Source organism: Barbatula barbatula (genome assembly GCF_947034865.1).
Source record: "Barbatula barbatula genome assembly, chromosome: 23".
Lineage (NCBI taxonomy): Eukaryota > Metazoa > Chordata > Actinopteri > Cypriniformes > Nemacheilidae > Barbatula > Barbatula barbatula.
The window spans coordinates 7,146,421-7,174,408 of NC_136786.1; the positions used below are offsets into that span (position 1 = coordinate 7,146,421).

General features: G+C 37.2%; 1 pseudogene across 1 annotated transcript in view; it reads left to right on the plus strand.

Moving 5' to 3' along the window:
* The first annotated feature begins 3,650 nt into the window (after positions 1-3,650).
* Positions 3,651-27,988, plus strand: part of LOC306912109 (short transient receptor potential channel 1-like) — a 31,077-nt pseudogene continuing 6,739 nt past the window's right edge. Inside the window, exons 1-6 of the transcript in view lie at positions 3,651-3,723; positions 5,445-5,572; positions 7,022-7,224; positions 7,508-7,637; positions 9,641-9,836; positions 10,190-10,504. The product of the transcript in view is annotated as a short transient receptor potential channel 1-like (transcript). The remainder of the gene's footprint in view (positions 3,724-5,444; positions 5,573-7,021; positions 7,225-7,507; positions 7,638-9,640; positions 9,837-10,189; positions 10,505-27,988) is intronic.

A 27,988-nucleotide genomic window follows, 5' to 3' on the forward strand; every position in this document is an offset into this window, starting at 1 on the left:
TCACCAATGTATAACTTGCGTTATCATAATCAGTAAACCTACTTAGATTTACCAAAACATAGCGTTAACATTACCTTTAACGTGCAACGGACGAAAACGCAGTATAACAACATAGCATGGCAACAGCAGACAACATGAAGTGTACATCATAAAGCAGACTAGACAACATTTGAAATTAAGAGAGCTTACCAAGTGGCTGCACTATTTGAATGAAACACGCCTCCTTTTATCGTAGTAAACAAAGGTCACATGTTCACAGCGCACACCCCCCTCTTAAAGAGGCACTACACTATTCGGCCACCGAACCTCAAATGCCTCTCCACAAGTTACATTTTGTTTTACTTACATTTCTAGCTCTAGTAAACATTCGATCAAACATGTAAATGGCAAAAAACCTTTACAAATGAAAGATATCTACAGAAACCACAACAATAACATTTTGACTGCCAATGTCTTTATGAGTTAAATCATGGAAGAAACGACCAAATCTAACTTGCCACAACACCCATGGCCTTTACGCGATTTTTTTTAATTGTTGAAAAGAAGAATGAGTCTTTTATTTTTAAGTGCCTTCTCTGAGTGAAAAGAATGAGAGAGGAGGAATAGACCTGTCTCATTTATCAGGAATGAAGATGGGCTAGATACTTACATAACCAACAGTCTGCTTTCAAGAATTCAAGTTGGAGAAATGTCTAATTACTTAGCAAGAATGTGCTGTAATACGATGCAGAGAATCCACTTAGATTAGTACATGTTTGTTTTTACAATCCTTTTGTTCCATTGCAAGTTTAAGTTTAAATAAAAACTTGGATTACTGTTACAAATAAATGTTTAACCTAAACTGCTCTAAAGTCCTGTTATTTAATTTTGTTCTAAAGGAAATTGTTTGGCTTCAAGGTTTTGGGCTTATGAAAATTTAAATAGACATCAGTGTCTGTCTGACTAATTCATTGGTGTGCAAAGAGTGACTTAAAGAGTCTTCACATAGACTGAGTTAAGCAAGAGACTTGTGACAAAAATGATAATAGGACATTATAGTAATCATAGTACTTGGATACTTGAGTACATTTGAAGGCAAATACTTTTGTACTTTTACTCAAGTGAAAGTTTAAAGGCTGCACTTATACTCAAGTACATGGTTTGTGTACTTCGTCCACCACTGGCTCTGCAGAACATCTTAATTAAAAAAAAAAAACTTTTGCAAGCCCGATGTCATGAAAGTGTGTGTCAGTGGAAAATTTTTGCATTGTTTTCATTTGGGGTATTTGCACGCAAAAGGCAATTTCTGAGTTTGACATATTTTTTCACATTCATATAATACGCCCTTACTCACATCATCAATTTTGACCAAGAGATTAACGCTGAGTATCATATATGCATGCAAAAAGTAACTTCTGAGTACAAATATCATGTCACACATACCATAGATCGGGTAGGTATTCAGAAAATACCTAAAAAACTTGAAAAATAAGGAAATGACTGGGGGGTGCCTCCATAACTTCGTGCCTGGCGAAAGGCATAGGTATATAATTTGTGGCCTGACGGAGCAGGCTGTTTGTTACTGCGTGAACGCACCACCACACCGAGGTCTTACTAAGCCTGTATACATCCCAAACCACCTCCAGAAAACTCCTCACGTCATAAAAAAAACGAAGAGCGGCGAGCAGCTGAATTTCGGGGCTGAGGGGGTAGCTTCGTTGAGTTTGTCTTGATGAAGTTGGACCAACAAGATCTAAGAGCTGCCGAATTTGCTCCCATTGCAGGCAAAATATTTCTGACATGGTAGCCAACCTTGGGATATAATCAGAAAGCTAACAAGGAAAAGTGTGTGGCAATTCACTTTAAAACACTTTAATAGCCTACACTGAGTGTACGTTAAATAGAAATGTAAATTAAATAATAAATAACATTTTATATTAGATTATTATAATACATTTTATATGTGAAATGAAACGTTTTAAGGTATAGCTAAATGGGCTCCAGACAAACCTTACGAAAGTATGACTTACAGCAGGTATACTTAACTAAGAAGGTTTCGGGAAACACGTATTAACGATAAGGTGCAGCCTAAGGTATGTATTTAGTGATGCCTTGGACAATTCATTTACATTACATTTACATTTATGCGTTTGTCAAATGCTATTATCCAAAATGACTTACATTGCATTATCCTATACACTTTGTTTCTAAGTATGTGCAGTCCCCTGGGATCGAACCCACGACCTTGGCATTGTTAATGTCATGCTCTTAAGCTATCTTAAGGGCACTTTTAGGGCAGATGTAAAATACAGATGAACAAATAATTGACTTAGATAATTCATTCGGAAAAACTTTTGAGTAAATATGATGCTCGTAGAGTTTTTTTACCTGACCAATCACAGTGCTTGTGGATCTGTGTAGAATCCACGTTGAGTTGACACGTTGTTACATTTTTGGAGAGGTGCAAAACAGCATACGCCATAGCTACGGCATAGGTCCTACGCACGACTATAAATTGGGCTTTCGTATTAGATTCTTAATATCAAGATTTCACTTTAGTGTATTATCAGTTCACAAGTTCAGACATCACAACATATGTATAGCACTGCTATTTCTTTTGACATCTTCCTGTATGGCAAGTTCAAGCATCAAAGATGAATTAAAAATGAATAATTATTTGGATAAAATTATGAGTGTTTATAGTATCATATGAGGTATAATTCCGTATGACACATTGTTCAATGTGTGTATTGCATTGTTGGCAAAGAAAATGGAGCCTTGTTAATGTTTAGTATTGAATTATGTTGGTGTTTGAATGAGTTTTAGATATGTTTGAGGTGTTAAGAGGTTTGACCAAATTTGAGCAGAAGAGCATTTGCTTAGGCTGTGAAAAAACTCTATGTCCATGGTGATGAAAAAATATATTATGGTCAGTTCTTCCAGTCCTACAGATGGCAGTTAAAGTTAGGTAGTTAATTTGAAAATGTATTAATTGTTATCTGGACATTTATTTAGCATGATTGTAACTGACTGGAGTCTTTGTGTTAATCCATGTGAAGGAAGTTTATTAACCAGGGCAAACAAATCCAATACAAAATCCAATACAAGGGTACTCAAAAAATACAGGCAAAATACAGAGCAACAGTCCAACCAGACAAAAGTGTAATCCAACAAACAATAAACAAACTGCAGACACAATCGTCAAATCAGTAGGCAATCAGTAGACAATTGAAACGTGAGGGGAGGGGATAACAATGTTCTGGGGGAAAGGAGTCCACCGATCCAGGCCAGGGGGAGAAAACGTCTGGGAGAGTGTAGGACGAGGGCGGGCAGTCTGAATTGGCCTGCCTGTGGGGACCTTGAACAGGTTATTAACGATTTCCGATCGTAAGATCGCCCACCCCAGTTCAGATTTTCACTTTTTTGTGTGCATATTAACAGTCCTTCTCCAGCCATCACAATTTACGGCCTCAGACTAGCAGCAAAAGGAAGGAGAGTTAGAGAATGAGTCCGATGTTCATAAGTTTGTAGAAAGGAACCTCTATGTTAAAGACGGCCTGAAGTCAGTGCCAACTGTATCAACTGCCTTCGATCTCCTCAAAAGGATGCGTAAGGTGCATGCTTACTCCAATCTGAAACTGCACAAAATTGCATCCAATTGTAAGGAGGTAATGAGTGCATTCCCACCAGAAGACCTGGACAGCAACTTGAGAAACATGGATCAGGACAAAGACCTGCCTTACTGTAGATCCAGCACAACCTAGGAGTTTGTTGGAATATCAAATCTGACGCTTTTACATTCTGACTGTCTAGTGACAGGAAACCCTTGACAAGTTACAGGCATTGCCGCAGTGGCCTATCTCAGGATCTCGGACTTTAGAGGGAATTGTGAGACTATTTTCTTCTGAGGCAAGGGCAAACTATCCCCTCGTCATGAGTTGACAATCCCACGTCTCAGGCTTTGCATTGCTGTGCTAGATGTTGAGGTGGCCAATCTTATAATGTCTGAAATGGATATGGAGTTTGATAGAGTTACCTTCAAGTAGCTCAACCAGTGTTACCTTCCGTAACAAGTCCAAAACCTGGCATTCTCCTTCTGGGACAGTTGGTGAAAACAATATCTCTTCACGCCGCAACCTAGGAAGAAGTGGCAACATGAGAGTCAAGACGTCACACAGGGCTGTATTGTGCCCTTGAAGGAAGGAATCAGTCCAAAAGGAATCAATGGCCTTAAGGGCGCATCACGGAAGTGTTTCCGAGTGGAGATGGCAAGGTACAAAAGCTTACGGTCAAGAATGAGAAAGAACCAAAGATCTATTTCTGAAGTGGTTGTGCTAATCTCTTCGAATTCATTCAGTGACTGTTTTTCCCTTTCCTGCTCGATTGTAGGTGGTGGTATCCATTGATACCAGATGGGGAGTGTGTTGCTATGCAATGTATTTAATGTGAAGTGGCTCCTTTTAAGAGTTTCGCTTGCAGATGACGTCATCAGCTATGGATTGAGTTTCCGGTAGTTGTTTATGTAAGCCTCTAGGCCCGCATGGTGGTGACTGCTATCTGAATCCATCTGCTACATTTCTTGTGTTGTAAGAGGATTGTTGGTATGTTCATGTGTATTTACATGTTTTCTGACGATATTTGAGAGTATTTCCTATCTTTGATAAGATTGCGCTATATTGTGTTCTGATCATGCCCAGTCATCGACTTGAAACAGTGTATCTTAATTTACCATTGTGTGTAACCCGTTTGGGAAAGCTGAATTAGGGTTTATTTACACTGTGGAAGCAGAGATGTTCAGATATTCACTTTTGGGTGTGAATATTTAACCCATATAAATATACAATCGATTTTATACGTCTACAGGCAAATGTCATCAAATGCTTACAGTTGTTGTATATTATTATTTTAGTTTTACCCTACTGGTCATCCATTAAACGACGTGATTTGGATATCTGCTTCAGCATGGTAATTGGTTGAGGAGTTATCTGTCTGTCAACGTATGCGTATGCAAGGTGCAGCGGGAACAGAACAAGGAACGTAATGGTGTTTATACAGTTTACTTTGTTAACAATACTAACAACAGGATTTAAATCAACTGCACCTATGAAAACACTGTTTTATATAAAACCCATAACAGTGAAGAGCTCGTGAAGTACAATACAAACTAAATAAATGTAGGTAAATATAAATATATACTTTTTTAAAGACATTACACTACTTATATAAAATAACATCAATCTGCGCAAAAAAAACAAATTTAGTACTTGTAAACCAAAACTAAACTTTGTGGCTTTTCTCAAGCAGTGTGTGATGTATTATACTGAAGTTGTCTAGTACAGCACAACTTTTTTTTAAAATACAAAGTAAACAATCAACAAATATACCAATAAAATTGCAGTACCTGGGCAAGAATAATATCTAAAGAAAATTTTGCAAAGTCACTGTGTGTAATCATGCTCCATCAGTGGAAGCTGCACATCAACAGGAGCAGAAACCTGTGCAAGCCAGTCTGTCCCTGAAGACCGCTCCATCAGGTGATGGTGTGTGGGGTCCAGCATGCCCAGCATCCTCCGGCTCAAGCGTATCACCATTGGTAAAACAGACATTATGTAGGAATGCACATGCTATTGTCATGATGGATGAACGGAATGAGACCCAAGTGCAGTGGTAAAGATATTTTTATTAGAATCCACAAAAAACCCAGAAGGGAGAGTTCACAGATAACCCCGAAGGGAGAAACTGCCGATGACCCCGATGGGAGAAACTGCCGATGACCCCGAAGGGAAACAGCTTTGACTCTGTAAGACTAGCAGGTAAATAAAAATAAGTACAAATCTTTTCCCCATCTGTGGTCATGCGGCTTTCATGTCCAGAAGAATCTGAATTAGATGGTTGACTGATTTTCTGGTCCGGGCGCATATTTCTTTTAGCATCAAAATAAATTTTTACCACAGGCATGGACTGATTTAATCCTGTGTACCGAAACAGTCGGCTGCACTTGCCTTGATGCACTTGTGACTTCAGACAAAGTAAATGTAGTACATATTTAAGTTAAGGTACCTCTTGCTCTGTGTATAGTATCAGCATTTGAATGAATGAAAAAAAAACTGCTGTATTTTGCGACGTCGGAGCACCAGATGACGATGATTTACAAGCACAAGGGTAAAAACAACTAACGATACAGGCAACATTTTTACTCCACTACAAATGCAAGACCTGTCTAAAACAACAACAAAATTACAACGACTCCACACCTCTTCCTATTTCCGGCATGACAATCAAGTCTGTCCCAAAATATGACTCCAGTGCGCCCTCGTGAATTCGTGCTTAGTGCCCTATAGTTCTCCACTCCCAGAAGTCACCAAGTTTGGACTCTTGTGTGCTTTTTGGTACAGGGCCAGAAAAGCATTGGTATTTATAAAGGAAGTGAACAATGAAGAAGTCCGTTTTAGTATTCGGGAGAGGGCTCCCTCTGACCATCGGATGAATTAGTGTTACAATGATAGATGACAGGTGTCAAACAACTTCCCATCAATGGTATAACCGGTTCCCTTTCTGTCTATCTCTCGATGTTGTGTCGAACCGAAAGATAGGGTTTGACTTGAGAACCTTTCATCTTCTGACTAGTTTTGAAAAGGCCAATGACATTGGCGAATTAAATTAGCAATTTGCTGCATTCATTCACCTTTTGTTCTTCAGAGCCTTGCGCATCTGATGACAACTGACAAATTGCTGATTATAGATGGGTAATATGGGGATTACCGTGAGCATTAATCCGTCAGCCACCGGCTCAGGGACCGTTCACGCCCCGTCTCGCTCGTCTGGCCGTTCCCCAAAAGGCGGTCCTATGCCGTCTTGCTCCTCAGCCAAGCATTTGGACACGATGCGTGATGATGAGATGTCTCATGAAGCATCGGCGGGCGACCTGCTGGCATCAGACCCTGACGATTCCTAGGAGCCCCCCCACCAAGGAAAACTGAGATTGATTCTTGAACCTGAATTCATGTTGTTAAACTGGATCCTCTGTGTATCTGTTTTCTAGAAATTAATGCAGCGCATCCAAAACCCAGAGTACTCCACCACTATGGATGTTGCTCCTGTCATTCTCGCTGCCCACAGGAACAATTATGAGATTCTGACCATGCTGTTAAAGCAAGACATCTCACTTCCCCGACCTCACGCTGTGGGCTGCGAGTGCACACTCTGTAATGCCAAGAACAAAAAGGACAGCCTTCGCCACTCAAGGCAACTACTTTTTAAACAAATCCTTTAGTGAATATTCGGTTTATTGCCTTATTATGACATTTTAAAAGTCGTATTTGAGAGTGGTTTGCACATAGATTTGTGGATTTGTATATTTAAAACTATAACTGTCAAGGCAGTTTTCGAATTTGGCAAAATTCATTAATCATGCCCCCTGAACTTAAATAAATCCTGCAGTAAGGATTTTTCGTACCATCTGAGCAATTAAATAACATATTTTCTACAAAGTATTTATAGTTATGTTTTTCATCCGTGTCTCCTGCAGGTTTCGTCTAGATATCTACCGATGCCTTGCCAGCCCATCTTTGCATGCTTACAGAGGAAGACCCCATACTCCGAGCATTTGAGCTCAGTGCTGACCTGAAAGAGCTTAGCCTGGTGGAAGTGGAGTTTCGGTAATGACAATGTGATGGTGATGAGAGTGATAGCAGAGATCTTTTTGTCTTTTATATTCCTGCATCGGAATGATGCTTTATCCACAGCATGCTTACAGTGTATTTTTATTGATTATAATAAATAAATAAAGTGAAGATACATTTATACACGTTATATAATAGATTTGTTTATTAGTATATAGCTTTTCGTATAATATATAAGTAGACTACATATCTAGATCCGAATTAAAGTTTTGTGCTGATCAAAAAAGTGTTTTCACGTAATGCTTCAACTTTAATCTCTACATTATTCTAACGTTGTACAATTTACCCAAAACATTGCAAAAGGTAAATATTACTCATTTTAATAGGACTATACTTTAAAAAAGTCCAGCAGTGTCATATAGACCAAGTTAAAAATTCTGGCTTCAATTAAAATTATTAAAAGAAAAGAAAAAGTTTAAGATACATTTTTGCTTTGGAAGATGGTAAGAGGCGTAGCATTTCTGTCACGCGATTGCAGTTTTCGACCAATCACTACGCACTGGTAAACTGGCCAAACACACCTAGCTTTTCGGAGTGATGAGCTACAGTATGTAAAGAATCCTTGCGTTTCAGAGAGGTGGGGCAAGCATGCATGGTATGTGGCCTATGCCTTAAATCGTCATACACGTTACATTACATCTAAAACAAACGATAATATTAGTTTAGCCGTGTCCTATGACTCCTTTAACGCTACACAAACGTGCAAACAAAATGCAACCCAAAAAAATATATCTTATTTGATTTAATTATAAATGTTGAAGAAAAAAAAACTGAATCTGGAGGTGCTGCTGGACCAGTGTTTACATTTTGTGAAGTGGTCTGTACTGTAGGCCTACATACTGTACAGGACTAGGGGTGCTCCGATCAGGATTTTTGGGGCCGATCACCGATCCCCGATTACTGGAAGCTGTATCACCCGATACCGATCACCGATTACAGGGTCTATTTGAAGCCTTCTATTTATTATATAGCATTATTTATTAAACGATATGTACATTACGTATTACAATTAAGAGAAGACAATTTATCATGGATTGACAACTGTGTATTTATTTACAAGAAACATGTTCAGCATATTAACTTAGCAGCCTGTGCTTGGTTATTGGGAACAGCTTAGGGCTTGACAAATACAACTTTCCTGTAGAATATAAAATAAAATAAAGACATCTAAGCATCTTTAAATTTAGCTTAAGACTTTAAACTAAAAACTATTGTTTTGAGTCAGTCAGCCATCAGTTTTTTCTAATACACTTGAAGGACCACAGGTGCACAGCAACAAAAAATACAAATAAGTAACAACTACGATATCTGTATCTATAACTTTGCTTTTTTTGTGGGCATTTATAGAGGGAATTTATGTCCGCCATTTCGCAATTAGACGGGACCCGCCTGGCAGAAGCCACTCCCATGACGCGAATTTCACGCACGAATGAAGCGAATTTCACACGCGAATGAAGCGAGTAAAATCCAAATGTTCAAGCGCCCAACTACTCACGAATAGCGCGTTTTATTCCCGCAAGTCGCGCTTGATGTGAACACACAGTTACTGTCCCAGCTGTAAGATTGCCGTCTTTGAAATGTCTCTGTTACCGACATTGCATGAGTTGCTGAACTGTTCCTTTACGTGACTAACCTTCAAATGTCTGATGAGGTTGGTGGTGTTGAAATGTTTTGCTGTCTTTCCGCCTCGTGGAATTTGCTTGGTACACAAATTGCAGATTGCTAATGTATTGTCTTTTCACACACCTTGTACAATTGCCAGACCGGTGAAGCCATTTTTAGCAGCGCGTAAAAAATTGTCTCGCGAGTTTTGCGTCATCTGATCGGCTTTTCTGGATCGGCCTTTATAGAGACCGCCGATCAATCATCCCAAAGCAATTATCGGTCGATTATGATCGGGGACCGATCAATCGGAGCACCCTTATACAGGACATTTGCTTTTAGTGCTCAAACTGGGTTTCGTTCTGTCTGTATTAAAGAAATGATTATGAAGAACTTGCCAAGCAGTGCAAGATGTTTGCCAAGGACCTGCTGACTCAGGCCTGAAACTCTCGTGAACTGGAGGTTATACTGAACCACACATCCAGCGAAGACCACATAAATAAGAGAGGCCTGATGGAGGAACGCATGAACCTCAGTCGACTCAAACTGGCCATCAAATACAACCAGAAGGAGGTTAGAGGTTTACCGTTTTTTCAATGCATGCAACACACAGGAGGATTAACTTGATCAACCTGCTTAACAAACACAGTTTTAATGTGAAACTGCATGACAGAAAGAGCAACACTGACTAATGCACCTTTGTGTAATGTTTGATGAGGTTTTCATCTGGGTAGAGTCTAATTTGTTGATTTTATTTGTAGCAATTATAGTCAACATATTCAAACAATCAATGAAATAAATGTTTGTTGATTTGATATAGGATCAATACCCAGTGCTCATTTTCAATAGTTAAAATAAAATAGATGACGGAAGAAGTTAGTCTTATGTTTTGTAATTTGTTTGTTATTATGTTCCATCCCGCACAGTTCGTGGCCCAGTCCAACTGCCAGCAGTTCCTGAACACAGTGTGGTTTGGAGAGATGGCAAGCTACCGTCGTAAGCACACATGCTTAAAGATCCTGTCTGTTTTGAGCGTGGCTCTACTGTGGCCGCTGCTGTCCTTCTTTTACCTGCTGGGACCTCAATCCCGTGTGGGTCAGGTCATCCACACACCCTTCGTGAAATTCATCATTCACAGTGCCTCTTACTTCACCTTTCACTGGTCTACAATGAGGACAAGAAGAATGCCATGGGTCCTGCTTTAGAACTGATTGACTTCCTTCTTATCCTCTGGATTTTTGGTGAGTATAGAATATTTTCTCCTGCTAGCAAGAAGAGACATACTCTTTAAAAAAGTTTGTTTTTAATCAGCATTATTGTGTTTTAAAATATCTAAGTAATCTAAAAAAAAAGAAAGAGATGAAGTCAAATAGTGGTTTTAAACCATTGCTATTCTAAAGCAAGGACTCAAGAGTCAATGGGGTTTAAAGAAAAAATAAATGAAAAAGCTAAGTTTGAAATAACACTTATAAACATAATAATTAAACATTGTTAATAACAACACATATAAATGTAAAATAATGTGTATATGCTGAGAAAACCTTTAAAATCCCTACAGATTTACTGTGTAAATATTAGGGCTGGGCAAGTTAATGCATTATTGATGCTTTAATGCATTCATTAATTAACGGCGACAACAATTTTATTTTGAAAGTCTGTTGCTCACTGGCTCTGAAACGTACGAACAAACCGTCACAGAAGGGGTGGGTTGTTGACCGGTACTGGCTTTTGGTGTTGGCCTAAGGCATTTAGAGTATTTTCCGCAAGCATATCCATCATTTTTATTTTATTTATTGAAATATAACAAAAGATACAGATTTACACAACGAACTGGCATACAATGTAAATCGAACAATTTCAGTTTATTTTTTAAGGTGTCCTGGTTCTGCCACGTCTTGTCAGGTGTTTCTAGTCTTGGGGCAGGATCATGACAGTACCATGTGTTTTGTGTGGAGAGAATATACTGTACTTGTCGGTCTCGACATACTGTACCTTCTCTCTGGTCTCGTCTTTGGCCCCGCCCCTCTCGTTCTCTCGTTAGCTTCCCTTTAATGTGTTGTGTGGAATTTTCTTATTGCTTAAACTAGTTGAGTCTGCCCAGACAAACGCAACGCACAGAGAGGCACGACAATATTTTATTGTCGTTTAATCTGCATCATAAGAAATGAGCATGGTGCAGAAAAAAGGCGCTATTTCCTCCTGCACACAGAGTTTATATATAATTTTCTGGTCTATGCCTTTGCCCCCAGCAAGAATGCCGAGCTGGTTTAAGATAAGTGATGCCTATTATTCCAAACAGAACATCTTGGCCCTTGCTCGAGGCCAAAGGCAGAGTGGTATGACGCGTATAGAGAATGAAGCAAGACTAGAAAATTTCAATTACAGTGTTATTCCCCACACCTGTCTTGTAAATTATCCTTTGTTAGTCTCCTATATATTGCTCTTGTGTTTGCTGTCCTGTGTGGAATTGTTTTGTATTACTTGCCTGTTTTCCTGTTGCATTGCGGGGTTATTTGAAGAGAGAAAGGGATGCGGCTCGCGTTTTCCGCAAAAGATTATCACAATGAATGGATCTAGCTAATCCGCCTCACAGTATATTAGATCCGTATATCTGTATAAAGTGCTCTTAAAGGGGCAGCAGCATAATAAAGATCTCTGTATATGATGCTCATCAAACAATTAAGAACGGGCCCAAAACACTCACTCATATTAAAGGAATTGTGTCCTCCTTATATGAATTGTTAAGATAAAGAAAAGAGTAGCATGCAATTATTTAGTCATTAAAGCTGTACTTTAAATACAGTACACTTTACATTTGTGTTGAAAAAGTGTTGAAAGAGAGTTTATGTAAAAGCAATAAAGTCAATATCAAAATAGACATAACTTTAATGCCCTGGCAGTGGCAGATAGCTTTGGTTTTATTTTTAATTTGGTTGAAGTTGAGGTTTACAAGAAATTTTTTAAGTTAAAATTGTTAATGCTACTGTTTAAAGGAAATACTGTTGTAAAAAAGGTACATGACTTGTTTAAAAGCCAAATCTTATTGCACATTTGTTCATATAGCAGTACATTTAAAATAAAAGTGCATAATGGTCTACTTTTAATTAATCACAGATAAGTCTTGCAAATATTGAGGCATGCATTAACATCTGTTCTTTTGGTTTGCTGTGCATACCGGGAACCTGTAAAACAGGTTGTAGTGAATGAAATATATAATTGTTTTAAGTAGTAAATATGATACACCGAATGTCAAAAGATGATTTATTACCCATAATTTTTGACACCCTGCCAGGTGTACGATTGTGACCCTTTTGATCGTGCATTCTGTGTACATTTGTGACCTCTTTGTTGTTCTTCATGAAAAATGCTTATCATTTCCAGACCTTTTGTAAAAGAGAGGGATTTTCTGTCAGAATGCTTAGTCTTTGACCATAATGTCTGTGAATGAAACGAGACAAAATGAGTTAAAGAAATAAGCAGCAGTAATGATAAATAAAATAGATAAATAGTAATTAAATGAAATAAGATAAAATTGTCAGGTTCAGTTTTTAAGATTTTAAAAGAACGTTCCTGGGTTGGTTTCAGAATCCTTGGTCTTTGACCATGATGTCTGTGAATGAAACGGTACATAATGAGTTCAAGAAAATAAGATGTACGGATGTAAAAAATGTATAAAAAGCGATAAAATAAGATAAAATAATCAGGTTCAGTTTTTACGTTTTTAAAGGAACTTTCCTGTGTTGAAGGGTGATGCATGCAGTCAGTTGTTGAAATGTAAAAGAAAGTTCCAGCTATGGGGGTGTCTGCCAGGCATGTAGCGCAAGTATATTACCGATTCACATTCTTAACAAAGGTCATCAATATGCTTTTGATTTAAGGCACATGCCCAACACGTCTCTCTGCCTGTGCGATGAAGGCAATCCAAATGTGTTTACACCTCTAAACTGTCAGTTTAGCACAATTTAAGGAGTTAAGTCAAGGATTCGAACATTTAACAATGTTACGGGTTCCATCCTGTCTGACTGGGAGGATGCCAGTGTGCCTACAAACCACGAGGTGTAAGAAATTCTAGCAACTTAAGGTTAAAATACACTATAAGACTTTTGCACAGGTTTTGGCCAGATTTTCGGTCGGAACTGTTGCAGAAAGTCTGTGCCAGTCTGCAGATTTGGTCATTTAGTGTCTTTCTATCTGAAACTTTCAAAAAGTCTGCAAGTTTTTTCTGCCCTTTTTACACAGAGATCCTGGAAAATACACAGAAAATGTGTCCAGGAAATTGTCCTGGGATTTTGTTCATTAACATTGCCAGTGATCCCATTAAGATCCTGTAAAGACACGTGGCATAATATACAGCAACGTAATGTCATGTGCTTTTTTGTTTTTGTTGTGAAAATCGGCCTAAATAATCTATCTTTTTTGTTTATTATTCTGTATGATATATTGTTGCCTTTTGCAAATGACTTGAACGTCAATTTTAAAACAATTTTAAAATAAAAATAAATTTTTATTTATATTTTTTATTGGTAAATGCAGAACAACGAAGAGGCACAAGAATGTAAGGTAGGCTATAGCCCAATGAGATTATGCTTAATATAAGATCAATATAAAATGTGATATGAAAACAAATAAAAACTATTTGTTCAGGCTTGTTCAGTGGTAATTTACACAAACTTAATGAAAAATATAACGGAATGCTGTGAAATACTGGTAAAATTAACCATTATTTTTGCAACATAGCCTAATGCAATTCAAAATGCACAGTATAATAATTATTTCATTAATATGATGTACAGAAATGTGAGTTTAAAAATTTGATTATCATTTTCTTAATACAAAGATTGAGAAAAGTCTATTAGCATGTAGATTCTGTGACAATTTCGGAATAAGATCACGCAGATCAAATGAAAATCCTGTTAATAGAGCCTAAAGCATATTGCACATGATGCTATAAAAACTAAGGTCGTAGGATTATCATGTATATATTTACAGTGTTTTTGTTGAGAAAAACAAGCACATAAATGTTGGGGTGAAAGTTTGGAGTTAGTCTGTTAATAGTATGCAGGTTTCCATCACTCTGGTTTTATCCATCAGTCTCTAATGAAATGATAATAAGGTTTGAATATGCAAAACAGACACAGATTTAACCAACCTGGTCTCATGGGTAAGACGTACCTCTGCACACTTTTTGCAGCGCCACTAATTACGTTCCAGCAGGTACATATTTCTACAGTTTTCAGACACGAAAGTCCACTTGGGGCACTAAAGGTTGACAGGGGTTCCGTCCAATCAGCCGTAACTACCCCGGTCACACAAAAGACCTACCTTTTCCGGTTTGACCAATTTGGCGTTGTGTTTTCTGACTTGTTATTTTGTTTCCGGAATTGTTGTTGTGCTTTATGGTTTGTTAATGTGTTTTCTGACTTGTTATTTTGTTTCCGGAATTGTTGTTGTGCTTTATGGTTTGTTAATGCGTTTTCAGATTTGTAATTGTGATTCAGGATTAGTTTTTTGGCTTTTAGTTTTGTTATTTGTTTTGCGATTTGTTGTTTTGTTTGGCACTTTACGGCTTCCGTACTTTTTTGACTCCTCCCCTTACTGCAGCCGCCTACTCTCGCCTACATTACAGGCGAGGCAAGGCGCATCTCAAACGAGCCTAATGATTCAAATGAGCCGTTCAGAGCGAGTCTTCATTGAACTGAATTCACGAGCGTGACAGGCGATCATGTGAGAGCGCGCGCGCGCAAAGTAAATTACTAATGTCCAGTTTTAGGATAATCTTTGTAACTGAAAATCACACTTAGGTCACAGCTCTCAGTTGTTGATGAAGTCTTAATTAGATTTTATTTACTAGAATAATTGGATTTATTATATAAAACACAATGTAGCGTGTTTTACCCTTTCTTGGGTTTTTGTTTTTCCCCTGTAAAGCTGCTTTGGAACAATGCAAATTGTGAAAAGCGCTATATAAATAAAATTGAATTGAATTGAATTGAATCTGCTGACATGCTTGAATGCGGTCACATCAAAGTAATGTGAAATGTTTGGGTGAAAAGACGAAACATTATAGTAACACAAGTTAAAAAGTAATTAAAACGCATGCATCATTCATCGTTCCCGTTGATGTAGCATTATAATGTTATGCATTTAGCCCTGCGTGACACTTGTTTTTAACTTGTTTGTCAACACATTACATGCCGAAATAACTTATTTATTTACTTATTTATAAACATTTATCTAACCTGAGAGACTACATGATGGAATAAGAAAGGACGTGATGTACATGCCTACTATCAGTGATGCCTGCTGGGGTCGTTTTACCCCTCAGACTAGGTTTTAATAAGTAATTATGGAAATATATTTTCCATAAAATGTACTCCCTAAATACAGTTTGTATTATTATGTCAAATGTAACTCAGATTTTCTGCAAAACATCAAGCTTCAAAACACTTTTCCATTAACCAATGAAAATGAGATAACTTATATTAAACGTTGACTTATCAGGTTAGTCTTTCCATGTAGCACCAACTTGTGCCAAAGCCATGCTTGCATATGAGTGCGTATTACTACATTTATTTATGTATTGTACATGCATTTTATGTAGCAGCCATACCTGCCACAGAATGAGTGGAGTTTGAGGCATTGATACCTGCCCATATGGCTAGTCTTTTTAAACTAGGTTGTTACTATAAAAAGTATATTTATGTTACGTTACAATTTGACCGATTTTTACTGGATCATATGGTACAAAACATGTTGTATTGCTTTTTTTCTTCTGTTTAGAGATGCCGGGAAACACAAATAAATTGTGCCCAGGCTGCAACACCCTGATAAGTGTTGCATTCAAGACATGCCCACTCTGCAAACAACTCCAGCCGTACAAAACAAAAGTTGCAATGAGGAGATGCATCTTTCAAAATAAGAAAGCTGAGTGCAACAACAGGACAGTTGTTCTTAATAGCTGCCATGTGATGGTAAGTTTAGGTCAGGGATAAGGATACAAATAGGGGGGGATTCATGAGTTCAACTCAGTAAGCGTAGTAAAGTTAAACGGTCAATTGTCATGTTTCCATGCAATTGTCAAGTGAACTTTTGATGTGTTTCCATCAACTGGTTTTGAGTGAATAAATTCCCGCAAAGGGAACCTCCCGCCATAAGGCCATCCCGTTCCTAAACTCTTTTAAACCTCGGTATACCTTGAAACCGGTATTCAGCCTATGCCTACATATAAGTGGCACCTTTTAAGAGGTTTTTTTCAATAAATATGACCATTAAACTGAAATGAAATGAGATGAAATGTATATTTAAGTCAAATTATTGTATTCTGTGCACGTTTTTAATATAAAGTTTTTATTTCAGCTTGACAAACTTGCTGCCCTTGATTTCTTTCCCATACTACTTTTGGGAGAAATTCAAGGGAAACTTGGTGGCCGATGCCATCCTTGGAGGGGATTACGCTTTGGATCCCGATTTGTTTCAGAGGGTTAAAATGATGTATGAAGCAGTGCTAAAGAGTACGTTTTTTTGTACTAATATTAAGGTCTGTAATCTGGAAACACTGATAACCCACATGTTTCATTCTCTTTATTTTTCATATAGATGCAAAGGGTGAGCATTACATTTAGCCATAATAGGATAAAGCAGCATGTGGTGGCTCTATTGCAAAATAATACTATTGCCTGAAGTCAACAAAATAGATAAACAGTATTTAGGCAGAATGTTTTGTGACATTAATTACAACTGATGGGAGAAGACATGTTTTAGGTCTTTGAATTGCCCCTGATTAATGTTAAAGTAAAAAATTATCTACCTATTCCTGACAGGGGCAGTATACTGTACATGTAGTTTATGCTTTCTGGCTCATAGCGTTTGGTATGAATTGAGCTTCCTGTGGAAACAATGTTTTGAAGCTAGCATTCTTTCAATTCTGACCATGGGACAGATCTTTGATAGCTCTATGGTCCTGGATGTAATGTCGTTATTGTTTCATTTATGTATCCATTTAATCACAGATTTTGCTCCATTTCCTTAAAACAATCAGTTTGAGACAGAAATGATACGAGGAACTTTTACCGTAGATGAAAAGAAAGATCTACTACATTTCCCTCTCCAAAACAGCTTTGAACAGTCTTCTTCTCATAAGTTGGTTAGGAAAACTTGAGCCTCCTTCACAAACACCAATGTTGTGTTGTGGGAGAAACAGAGAAAGTAATATTAATTTTAGTAAAAACTCTGGTTGACTATTTATCCTGTTGAGACCTCACCTTAAACATATTTGGAGAAATTTGGAACTAAAAAGTCATAGAAGCAGGAGAAAACATTTAATATTTTGGGGTGGATACCCCCTTTTTGTATACAACTAGTTGCAGCTTCTTTAGCATTATCCGCCTGTCATAATCATGAAAATATAGAACGCTCTGATCAAATGGTAAGATGCAGTATTGCCTTGATGACTAGATCTGTCAACATATCATCTTTGGGTTTTCAATAATTAGTCGTAGGCAAAGTGGGTTTAATTCTTCTTGATTTTGATCTTTGTCTTGTCTGCAAGTTCATTGTCAAAGACAGAAGAAGGTCACAAGTGAAACAGAAACTGCTGACCCTCCAGAAGCTACTACCACCAGTCCCCCAGAAGCTTCTGCCACCAGCCCTCCAGAAGCTTCTGCCACCAGCCCTCCAGAAGCTTCTGCCACCAGCCCTCCAGAAGCTACTGCCACCATCCCCAGAGAACCTACTGCCACCATCCCCCGACAAGCTTCTACCACCAGTCCCCCAGAAGCTTCTGCCACCAGCCCTCCAGAAGCTTCTGCCACCAGCCCTCCAGAAGCTACTGCCACCATCCCCCGAGAAGCTACTGCCTCCATCCCCCGACAAGCTACTACCACCAGTCCCCCAGAAGCTTCTTCCACCAGCCCTCCAGAAGCTTCTGCCACCAGCCCTCCAGAAGCTACTGCCACCATCCCCCGAGAAGCTACTGCCACCACCCCTCCAGAAGCCACTGCCACCAGCCCCCCAGAAGCTACTGCCACCAGCCCTCCAGAAGCTAATGCCACCATCCCCCGAGAAGCTAAGGCCACCAGCCCCCCAGAAACTACACTCACCAGCCCCCCAGAAGCTACTGCCACCAGCCCTCCAGAAGCCACTGCCACCAGCCCCCCAGAAGCTACTGCCACCAGCCCTCCAGAAGCCACTGCCACCAGCCCCCCAGAAGCTACTGCCACCAGCCCTCCAGAAGCCACTGCCACCAGCCCCCCAGAAGCTACTGCCACCACCCCTCCAGAAGCCACTGCCACCAGCCCCCCAGAAGCTACTGCCACCAGCCCTCCAGAAGCTAATGCCACCATCCCCCGAGAAGCTAAGGCCACCAGCCCCCCAGAAACTACACTCACCAGCCCCCCAGAAGCTACTGCCACCAGCCCTCCAGAAGCTACTGCCACCAGCCCTCCAGAAGCCCCTGCCACCAGCCCCCCAGAAGCCACTGCCACCAGCCCTCCAGAAGCCACTGCCACCAGCCCCCCAGAAGCCACTGCCACCAGCCCCCCAGAAGCCACTGCCACCAGCCCCACAGAAGCCACTGCCACCAGCCCCCCCAAAGCTACTGGCATTGATATCACATGCTCATCAGAAGCCATAAGACCCCATGGCCAGAAGGCCAAAAAAAGACCAAGAAGTGAAGTATACTGTATGTCCTTAATACTCATTAAGAATGTCAAGGGTTCAGACACACTTTACTAAGTAATAACTTACTGTATAATAAAGTGTGATATCTTGATACAGATCCAGTCCAACAGATGGAAGCCAGCAAGAAAAAAAAGTGTTAAGTACATTTTCTGTATTTACATTTACAACTGTAGCTTTCCTGTAGCTCAGTGGTAAGAGCATTGCATTGACAGCTTTGGATAAATCCATCTGCCAAATGCATAAATGTAAATGTACAATAATATGATTTATTAACTACACTGATTCTGCAGTCACTGTTTGGTTTTTATTTTTATTTAGCAATATACTTATTTCAAAATAATATTGCCTATCTTTCAGATGAGTCTCCTGAATGTTGTAGGAGAGTGAGCCAAAACAACTTTGACTACTCCAAGGTTTTGAAAAAAAGAGTGAGAGAGGTTTGTCTTTCTAAAGCCTTTTCACACAGTCTTGGTTTATATCGATGTACTTGCAGTCGTATACTTAAAAAATCAGCTTAAAATCCGTCCAAACATTGCTTAGCTTCAAATTGTAAAATGATGTAAAAATGATAACCAGATTAAAACAATTTCAGATTTCAGTATTTTTAGATTGGATTAACTTCAGGTTTTTTCTTTTGCTATAACAATTGTGATTCATAAACCAACAATGACAACTAGCAAAGAAAAACTATTATGTAAAAGTTAAGGGTGAATAGTCCAGTTAAAGCAAACACTGATCACCATAATGGTGACTAAATAAAATAAATTCACATGGAGCTTACATATTACTAACGTAATAACATAGTGACATAACTATAATCATCCCAGACCTTCATAGCCTTTATACCTTTTGCATGTATTAACATGAACCTTTAATACATTTTTACATTTAATTAATAATGGTCTTAAAATTGTCTCAAATATCTTACATTTTACTTGTTGAAACTTGCAGAAGCCCTGAAAACGTTACCACATAGATAAAAAAGTGTAACACTCTGAATATGCTGAATGTGAAGTTAACATGAATTGAAACTGAATCACTTTGAATTCTTTGTATTTAAATACTGAATTTAATTAAGCTGGACATTGCCACCCGTTTTTTAGAGCTGCTACCCAATTTGCATTGTAAAAAAGCACTATTTAAATAACGGTGACATGATGTTTTATGTCTTGACTTCATGTACTTTAACGCTTTGAAACACCATCTTGTAACAGTCTTACTTATTTATCTCGATAATCTGTGGTGCATTCATGACATGAAAACTGTACATATTACCATCATAATTGCAAGATTTTCTGCCAAGACACACGTGGCTGGATTTTGTGTTGTGGAAACTTGTGTTGTGATCATGTTTGTTTTGTGTTTGTTCTATAGGGAACAGAGGAGGTCCTCATTTGTTGGGTTCCATGCAAGACCTGGTACGCCTACTAATCTACAGTTTATTATATACACACCATATATACAACAGTTTAAATATTTGGGTAACTATAACAATGTCAATAGTTCACTGAAATGTTACAATATTTTTAATTGTTATATTCCATAAAGTGATATAACAATTTGCTTGCCAGACAGAGTTACTCAGCAAATGTAAATTTTTACTCAAAACGTTGTCTCTTACAGTGGGACCAAATGGAAGGACTCATGGGAGCCTTCTTCTTTTCTTGAAGAATGAATTAATATTTTTTTAATGAATTAAAAAAATGCTGCTTGTTGTTCATTGCCTAAAATGTATATACCTTCAGGAATAACCTAATAAAAATCAGTTGTCAGTTTTGTATGCATCATTATTAGACATGGTATGTCACTTACAGTATGTCTTGCAAATTTAATGTTGCATGTGTTGCCTTTAAAACTTCCAAAATGTTGCTGTTCAATATGAAATTGAGTCCATCTGCAAGAGCAATTTAGCTGTCCTGTCTGCACCCCAGCAATGCTTACAGTTTGGTTGAAGGAAACTGCAAAAATTACTGATAAAAGTGTATTGCAAGGTATTCAAGTGTACACATTCACACGTGAATGGCAAAATACACAACTATGTATTGTACACCAAGTTACCTTTATCCGTGTCAAATCTTAAATGTTAGTTCAATTTGTTCTTCACCTGCCCCTTAGTAATTATCCTGTGTTTGTTCCCCTATTTAATGCCCTCTTGTGCTCGTTCGTTGTACTTGTATGCCGTTCTTGTGCCTTGTACCCTTAAACCTTCAAAAGTCTAGTCTTAGTGTTTTGTATTAGTTAGTCTTTGTGAGTGTTAGTTCTAGTCTGTTTTAGTTAAGTCCTCCTTCGGTTCTTGTGTACTGTCTTTTTACCCCCTCGTGGGTTTTTGTTTTCTGTTCTGTATTTATTAAAGTCTTGTTAACCCCTTCAACCCCGTTTTGCTGCCTGCACTTGGGTTCTCCTTCGGTTTCATGACAGTTTTTCTTTACAATTCCTCTACAGGTTTGGGTGACTTGACAAAGGATGCTACATATGCAGTCAACTGTCTTCTCAATCGGTGGTCAACACCAACAGGCTGTAAATGCAAACAGCAGTATAGCCATTATGGAGGACATTAAGGACAACTATCAGGCGCTGAAGATGTGCACAAACTAGACTTTCCTTTATTTTAAACAGCCCTTTTTTTGAGGGGTTTTACAGTATATATGGCTCATTACAAACCCAACTCTTTGAAAATAGTGCAATTTTAAACTAAATCTACTAAGTGTTGTCACCCATAGCTTACAGATAATCAAGGCCAAAATATCTACAGGAATGTAATGACAGTATACATACTGGCCCTTTGCTAGATTGTTCAGATGATCTATTTATTGTTTTTCCGTGCCCAGCACATATAGAATGGCAATTCTAAGCTATTATTAAGATAAACTCAAAAATTTAAGAAGGAATTTGCAAATACTAAAATTTGACTATTCTTTTTAGCTTGGTTCTCCTTTTTTTGTGACAACAAAGCCTTCTCCAGAATGGCGTCACTAAATAGCAAGTTAATCATACTAATTTCTTAAGTAATTTAGCATTTTATTACAATGCATTATTTGTTTTTCACACACTTAAATTGTACAGATTTTAAGGGAAATTATTTTGTGTATTATTGTGTGTGTATGTATGTAGGCTATGCACTCAAAAAAATAAAACGTTGGATTTACTTAAAAAAACTTTGTCAAGTGGGTTCCACAGAGCTTTGTCAAGTAATCTCAACAAACAAAATGTAAGTTGTATTTACTAAAAAAGTTTGTGTAAAGTTGACAACATAATGTTATGTCGTATGAACTAAAGAAATCCTAGTAAAGTCACTATTACATATACATAATGTTAAGTTGTATGAACTATAGAAATCCTAGTAAAGTCACTATTACATATACATAATGTTAAGTTGTATGAACTAAAGAAATCCTAGTAAAGTCACTAGTACATATACATAATGTTATGTTGTATGAACTATAGAAATCCTAGTAAAGTCACTATTACATATACATAATGTTATGTTGTATGAACTATAGAAATCCTAGTAAAGTCACTATTACATATACATAATGTTAAGTTGTATGAACTAAAGAAATCCTAGTAAAGTCACTAGTACATATACATAATGTTATGTTGTATGAACTATAGAAATCCTAGTAAAGTCACTATTACATATACATAATGTTAAGTTGTATGAACTAAAGAAATCCTAGTAAAGTCACTAGTACATATACATAATGTTATGTTGTATGAACTATAGAAATCCTAGTAAAGTCACTATTACATATACATAATGTTAAGTTGTATGAACTAAAGAAATCCTAGTAAAGTCACTAGTACATATACATAATGTTATGTTGTATGAACTAAAGAAATCCTAGTAAAGTCACTAGTACATATACATAATGTTATGTTGTATGAACTAAAGAAATCCTAGTAAAGTCACTATTACATATACATAATGTTATGTTGTATGAACTAAACAAATCCTAGTAAAGTCACTATTACATATACATAATGTTATGTTGTATGAACTACAGAAATCCTAGTAAAGTCACTATTACATATACATAATGTTATGTTGTATGAACTAAAGAAATCCTAGTAAAGTCACTATTACATATACATAATGTTATGTTGTATGAACTAAAGAAATCCTAGTAAAGTCACTATTACATATACATAATGTTATGTTGTATGAACTAAAGAAATCCTAGTAAAGTCACTATTACATATACATAATGTTATGTTGTATGAACTAAAGAAATCCTAGTAAAGTCACTATTAAATATACATAATGTTAAGTTGTATGAACTAAAGAAATCCTAGTAAAGTCACTATTAAATATACTTAAAATTATGCTAAACATTTAGTGTGCAATAAACATTTAAGGATTTCAGTTGCTTTGTAAATAGAAGCCATACAAGTGTTCAAGAAAACCATTAAATAATCAGACTTACTATTTTTCAGAAACAAATAGCTTTTTATTTGCAATACAAAGAGGTCTTGCACTTCTTTTTTTCTTCAATAAATTATACAAGCATGACAATTCGTGTCTAACGCACCCCAAAGTGCTAAAGAACTTGACCCTCATAGAAAGGAATGAGGCATGTTTTTTTATACAAAAAAAAATAAACACAAAAACAATATTGTCTTTCAAACAGCAGTATTGTACTGGAATTAAACTAAACATCAGTTACTTATTCCATAAGTTTATTTTTAAGTACCTGCATTTTGTGTGAAAGTTTGCTTGCATCAAGTTCCAGTAACACCTTTTGAAGAAACTCAAAGGTGTACTTGAGATCACATGGATAGCTAAGATTCAAGGTATATATTACTCCCAAGAGGAGAGCACAAGCCTTGGTGACATCTCATAGATCCTGAAGCACTTTCACTCCTTCAACAATGATCCCAACATCCAATGGTGGTTGTTCAGGTCCTGCACCTTCAGCTCGGACAATGAAAATTCCAATGACTGTATTAGCCATGTCTCTCTCAGCTTTCTCCAAGTCATTGTCCTAAAACAAATAACAAAAGTTAATTAGTTTAAAAACATGAAACTTACTTTGACAACAACACGTCCTATATTAATATCATAATGAATAGAATAGGTTTAAAAATATGACTTCTTACACTGTATATGTGGCAAGCGTAATTTTTTTTATATGCGTTTTAGATCACATATATGCTCCCTCTTTTCTGTTGATTCTAACTACAGGAAACATGCGGAATATGCATGCACCCATACTGAATGGGTCCTTAATTTTACCTTGAACTAATTTAAGTGTGTAATTTAATGTTTTATTTTAATATTACTTTAAATAAAAATACAACTTAAAGTTTAGAATCAAACTGCCTTATGTTGTGTATGCAATTGTGCACTGAAAATTACCAAATAGCCCCACCTATTAACCCATAGAGTCCAACCAGCACCAATACAAGTATTACCGGTTTGAACTAAGGATAGCATTAGGGGTGTGCGATATCACTATTTTTGATCATGGGCGATTAAATTGTCTCCACGATGTGCTTTTGAATAAATATCGTAGTTTCATGCAACCATAAGTACATTTGTTCATTTAATAATCATTTGTAAATCTAATTTCTTTTTTGAATGCCATCTTCTTCAGACTGATGTTGGCACCCCCCACTCAATTAGCATACAGGCGCAGGGAAAAATAAATGTAGAAATGTGGAAATACAGAAATAAATAAATGTAGAAATGTGGAAATACAGAAATAAATAAATGTAGAAATGTGGAAATACAGAAATAAATAAATGTAGAAATGTGGAAATACAGAAATTAATAAATGTAGAAATGTGGAAATACAGAAATAAATAAATGTAGAAATAAAAAATGTAGAAATAAAAAATGTAGAAATAAATAAATGCATAAATACATAAATATAGAAATAAATGTAGAAATACATATAGAAATGCATAAATAAATTAATAAATACATGCAAAAATACAGAAATAGCCATTTATATTACCAAAATGTATTTATTTTCACTATTATTTATGCATTTATTTATTTATTTCTACTTTTATTTATTTATTTATTTATTTATTTTTCCTTCTGTCATTTTTAGTCCTCCATAATATGGATCCGATTGAGCTCAATCCGAGTGAACTTTCATTCGGATTGTAGCTAGGTGGTAGTGAAAAATGTTGTAAACCAATCGTTTTAAGAAAGTTTAAGCCATGTAAAATCACGTGATCGCTTGCTTTCTGAAACTGTAATGTTCTGCACGTTGCTTGTGTCAGGGTATGTGGAGGAAGAACCCAAGCGCAGGCAGCAGTGCATAAACGGAAACTTTAATAATAAAATAAAGCCCGCGATGGGGTAAAGCAGTAACAAAACTAACTATGAACAAGAACAAAAGACTTCCCACAATAGGGCTAAAACGAGAACACAGGATACACGATGGTGAGACCAAATAATAGTTTGCAAGGTATTACTACGACAAGGCAGAGCAACAGGATAACAAGACACGAATGTAATACAAAAACAATTCAGCACATGACAGCAAACACAAGGGCAATATATATGGAGACTAACAAGGATAATTAATACAAGGCAGGTGTGGAGACTGAAACACTAAAGGGAAGCTAATGAGAGAACGAGAGGGGCGGGGCAAAAGACGAGACCGAAGAGACGCACATTATGTCGCGACCGACATTAATGTGCTTCTCTTCACACAAAAGACGTGGTACTGTCAAGATCCTGCCCTAAGACTAGAAAAACCTGACACTCAATGGCAGAACCCTGGCAGCTTGCTTCTGACGGAGTAATGGTTTGTGCGGCCTATACGCACGTGAAAATATGAAAATATACATTTCAGTGTCATAAGCAACATAAACGCGCCCATCAATCTGATTAACTTAACGTTATTTTGCGTTCATGCAAACAGAAAATCATCTATCGGAATGAATTCATTTCGTTTAACCGCAGCTTATGACATAAACTGACATATTAAAGTAATACAATTACATAGTGTTTTATTGGGTATTATTTTTCAGGATGGCAAATGATTTAAACAAAATATTCATACCTCACAAAGTCGCCACTGTTGTCAGCTCCTCAAAGTTCGTCTGTCTTTGGCGCTGCTGCATTTACATACGGTGTGTGCAAAGGGACATCCTGTTTTTTTTTGTGCGTGTTTGTGCGTTTCACTGAACAATGATTTGTTGACTGAACAAAAACACCTAAAGTTAAAATGACAAGACACGGCCAATTATTTTTTTAAATATAAATAACTAGTTAAACATATTTTATCCACTGAAAGAAATGACAAAACAGTGTTTTTTTATAATTAAGTTAATTTTATGCACTGAAAGAAAAAGAAAACTCAACCTGCATTTCAAGACTCCGACAAAAACCCATAACGTAAAGTGCAAATACTATTTGGTCTTCTACATCAGTTAATTATTTTTGACAGCATTTTTCGAGATGTCAACTGATTTCAAAATATTAATACCTTACAAAGTTCCCAAAACATTCGATCTGGTTCGTCTGCCTTTCACAGCTCAGCTCATCTCATCTAAAATGAAAAACACGTATATTCTCTGACATAAACTGACATCTCGACGTAATAAAACTTTTATTGCCAGTATTTTTCAGGATGGAAAATGATTTAAGCAAAATATTCATACCTCACAAATTAAGTCGCCAATGTCGTCACCCCCTCTCAACGACAACGTTCGTCTGTCTTTGGCGCTGCTGCATTTGCATACGGTGTGTGCAAAGGGACATACCGTTTTGGTTTTGTTGTATTTGTGCGTTTCACTGAACAATGATTTGTTGACTGAACAAAAATGTCGAAAGTAAATATGACAAGACACGGTCTTTTGTTGAACTTACTAAGTTAAATTAATTCTATGCAGTTACTTGTGTTTTTTAAGTAAAGTGAACAATAAATTATTTAGTAAAACTGACACCAAGCAATTTCATTTTTTTGAGTGTGCATGCAATATTATGTGGAAATGTCTTCATTTGTCTTGATGCATACATGCTGTTTGTTGTTTAAGCATACTTGTTGATGAACACCATCAAATGGAATTTAAATCATAGAAGTTTTTCTGTAATGCTTTCCATATCGCATCATCTACGTGTACATCAATATAGACATAAATCAAATCCACATTCACTGACATCCTGTAAAACTGTACAGAGAAATGTATTCATTTGTCTTTATGCATATGTTCATTGCTGTAATAAACACAATAATAATGGCATTAATGTCTGTTGTGTGAACTTCCTATGAAAATACCATACCATTTGTTTGACTGTTTAGTCTACTGCAGATGCTCACAAGTTCATGACTCATGCATAAACACTTAAATTGTCTTGGGTGTGGTACATACATATGTTCACTACTTTAATAAACACATTGTTGATGGCATTGCCTATGAAGGGTGAGGTCGGGCCTCCAAAGGCTCCACTAAAACAATGCCTGGGACAGGGCAGTGTCCATAATTTATTTATATGACAGCTTATAATAAGACCAAACAAAATACATTGTCGTAAAGGTCTCGACCTGGAGAGTAACATGTCAGTATGATGATTGTAAATGGCTCCTGCTATGTACCTCATTGCATGTTGAAAGCCTTATCATTCATGAACAGAAGAAGCTACAGACATGGGATATTTAAATATTATCACACAGATGTGATTGCCAACCCCTTAAGTGTATACTTAATTCATTATTTATACCTTCCAATTTTAAGTAATATTTATTTAAAAGTGCGATTCCTTCTAGCAGTGCCATGTGGCTTGATACAAAGTGGCATCATTTTTGTAGTTCTTCTGGTTAGCAACGAATGGCTGTGAATACTCTGCAAAGATGTCCCTGTGAAGCCAATGTTGGCCTTTTGCGGGCACAGTGGGCTAGGGCCAGCCTACACCAAACCTAAACAGGCCCAGTGTTGGTTTCCGCAGGCGGGGCCCACAACCTTGGGCTCACTACACTAGCAGACCACCCACATAAATCCAATGATGGCCCAGTATGGGCCAAGGTGTTCAGGCCCAGGGCAACTTTTGTATGTTTAAGCCCATGCAGGTTTTGCGTAGGCAGCCCTGT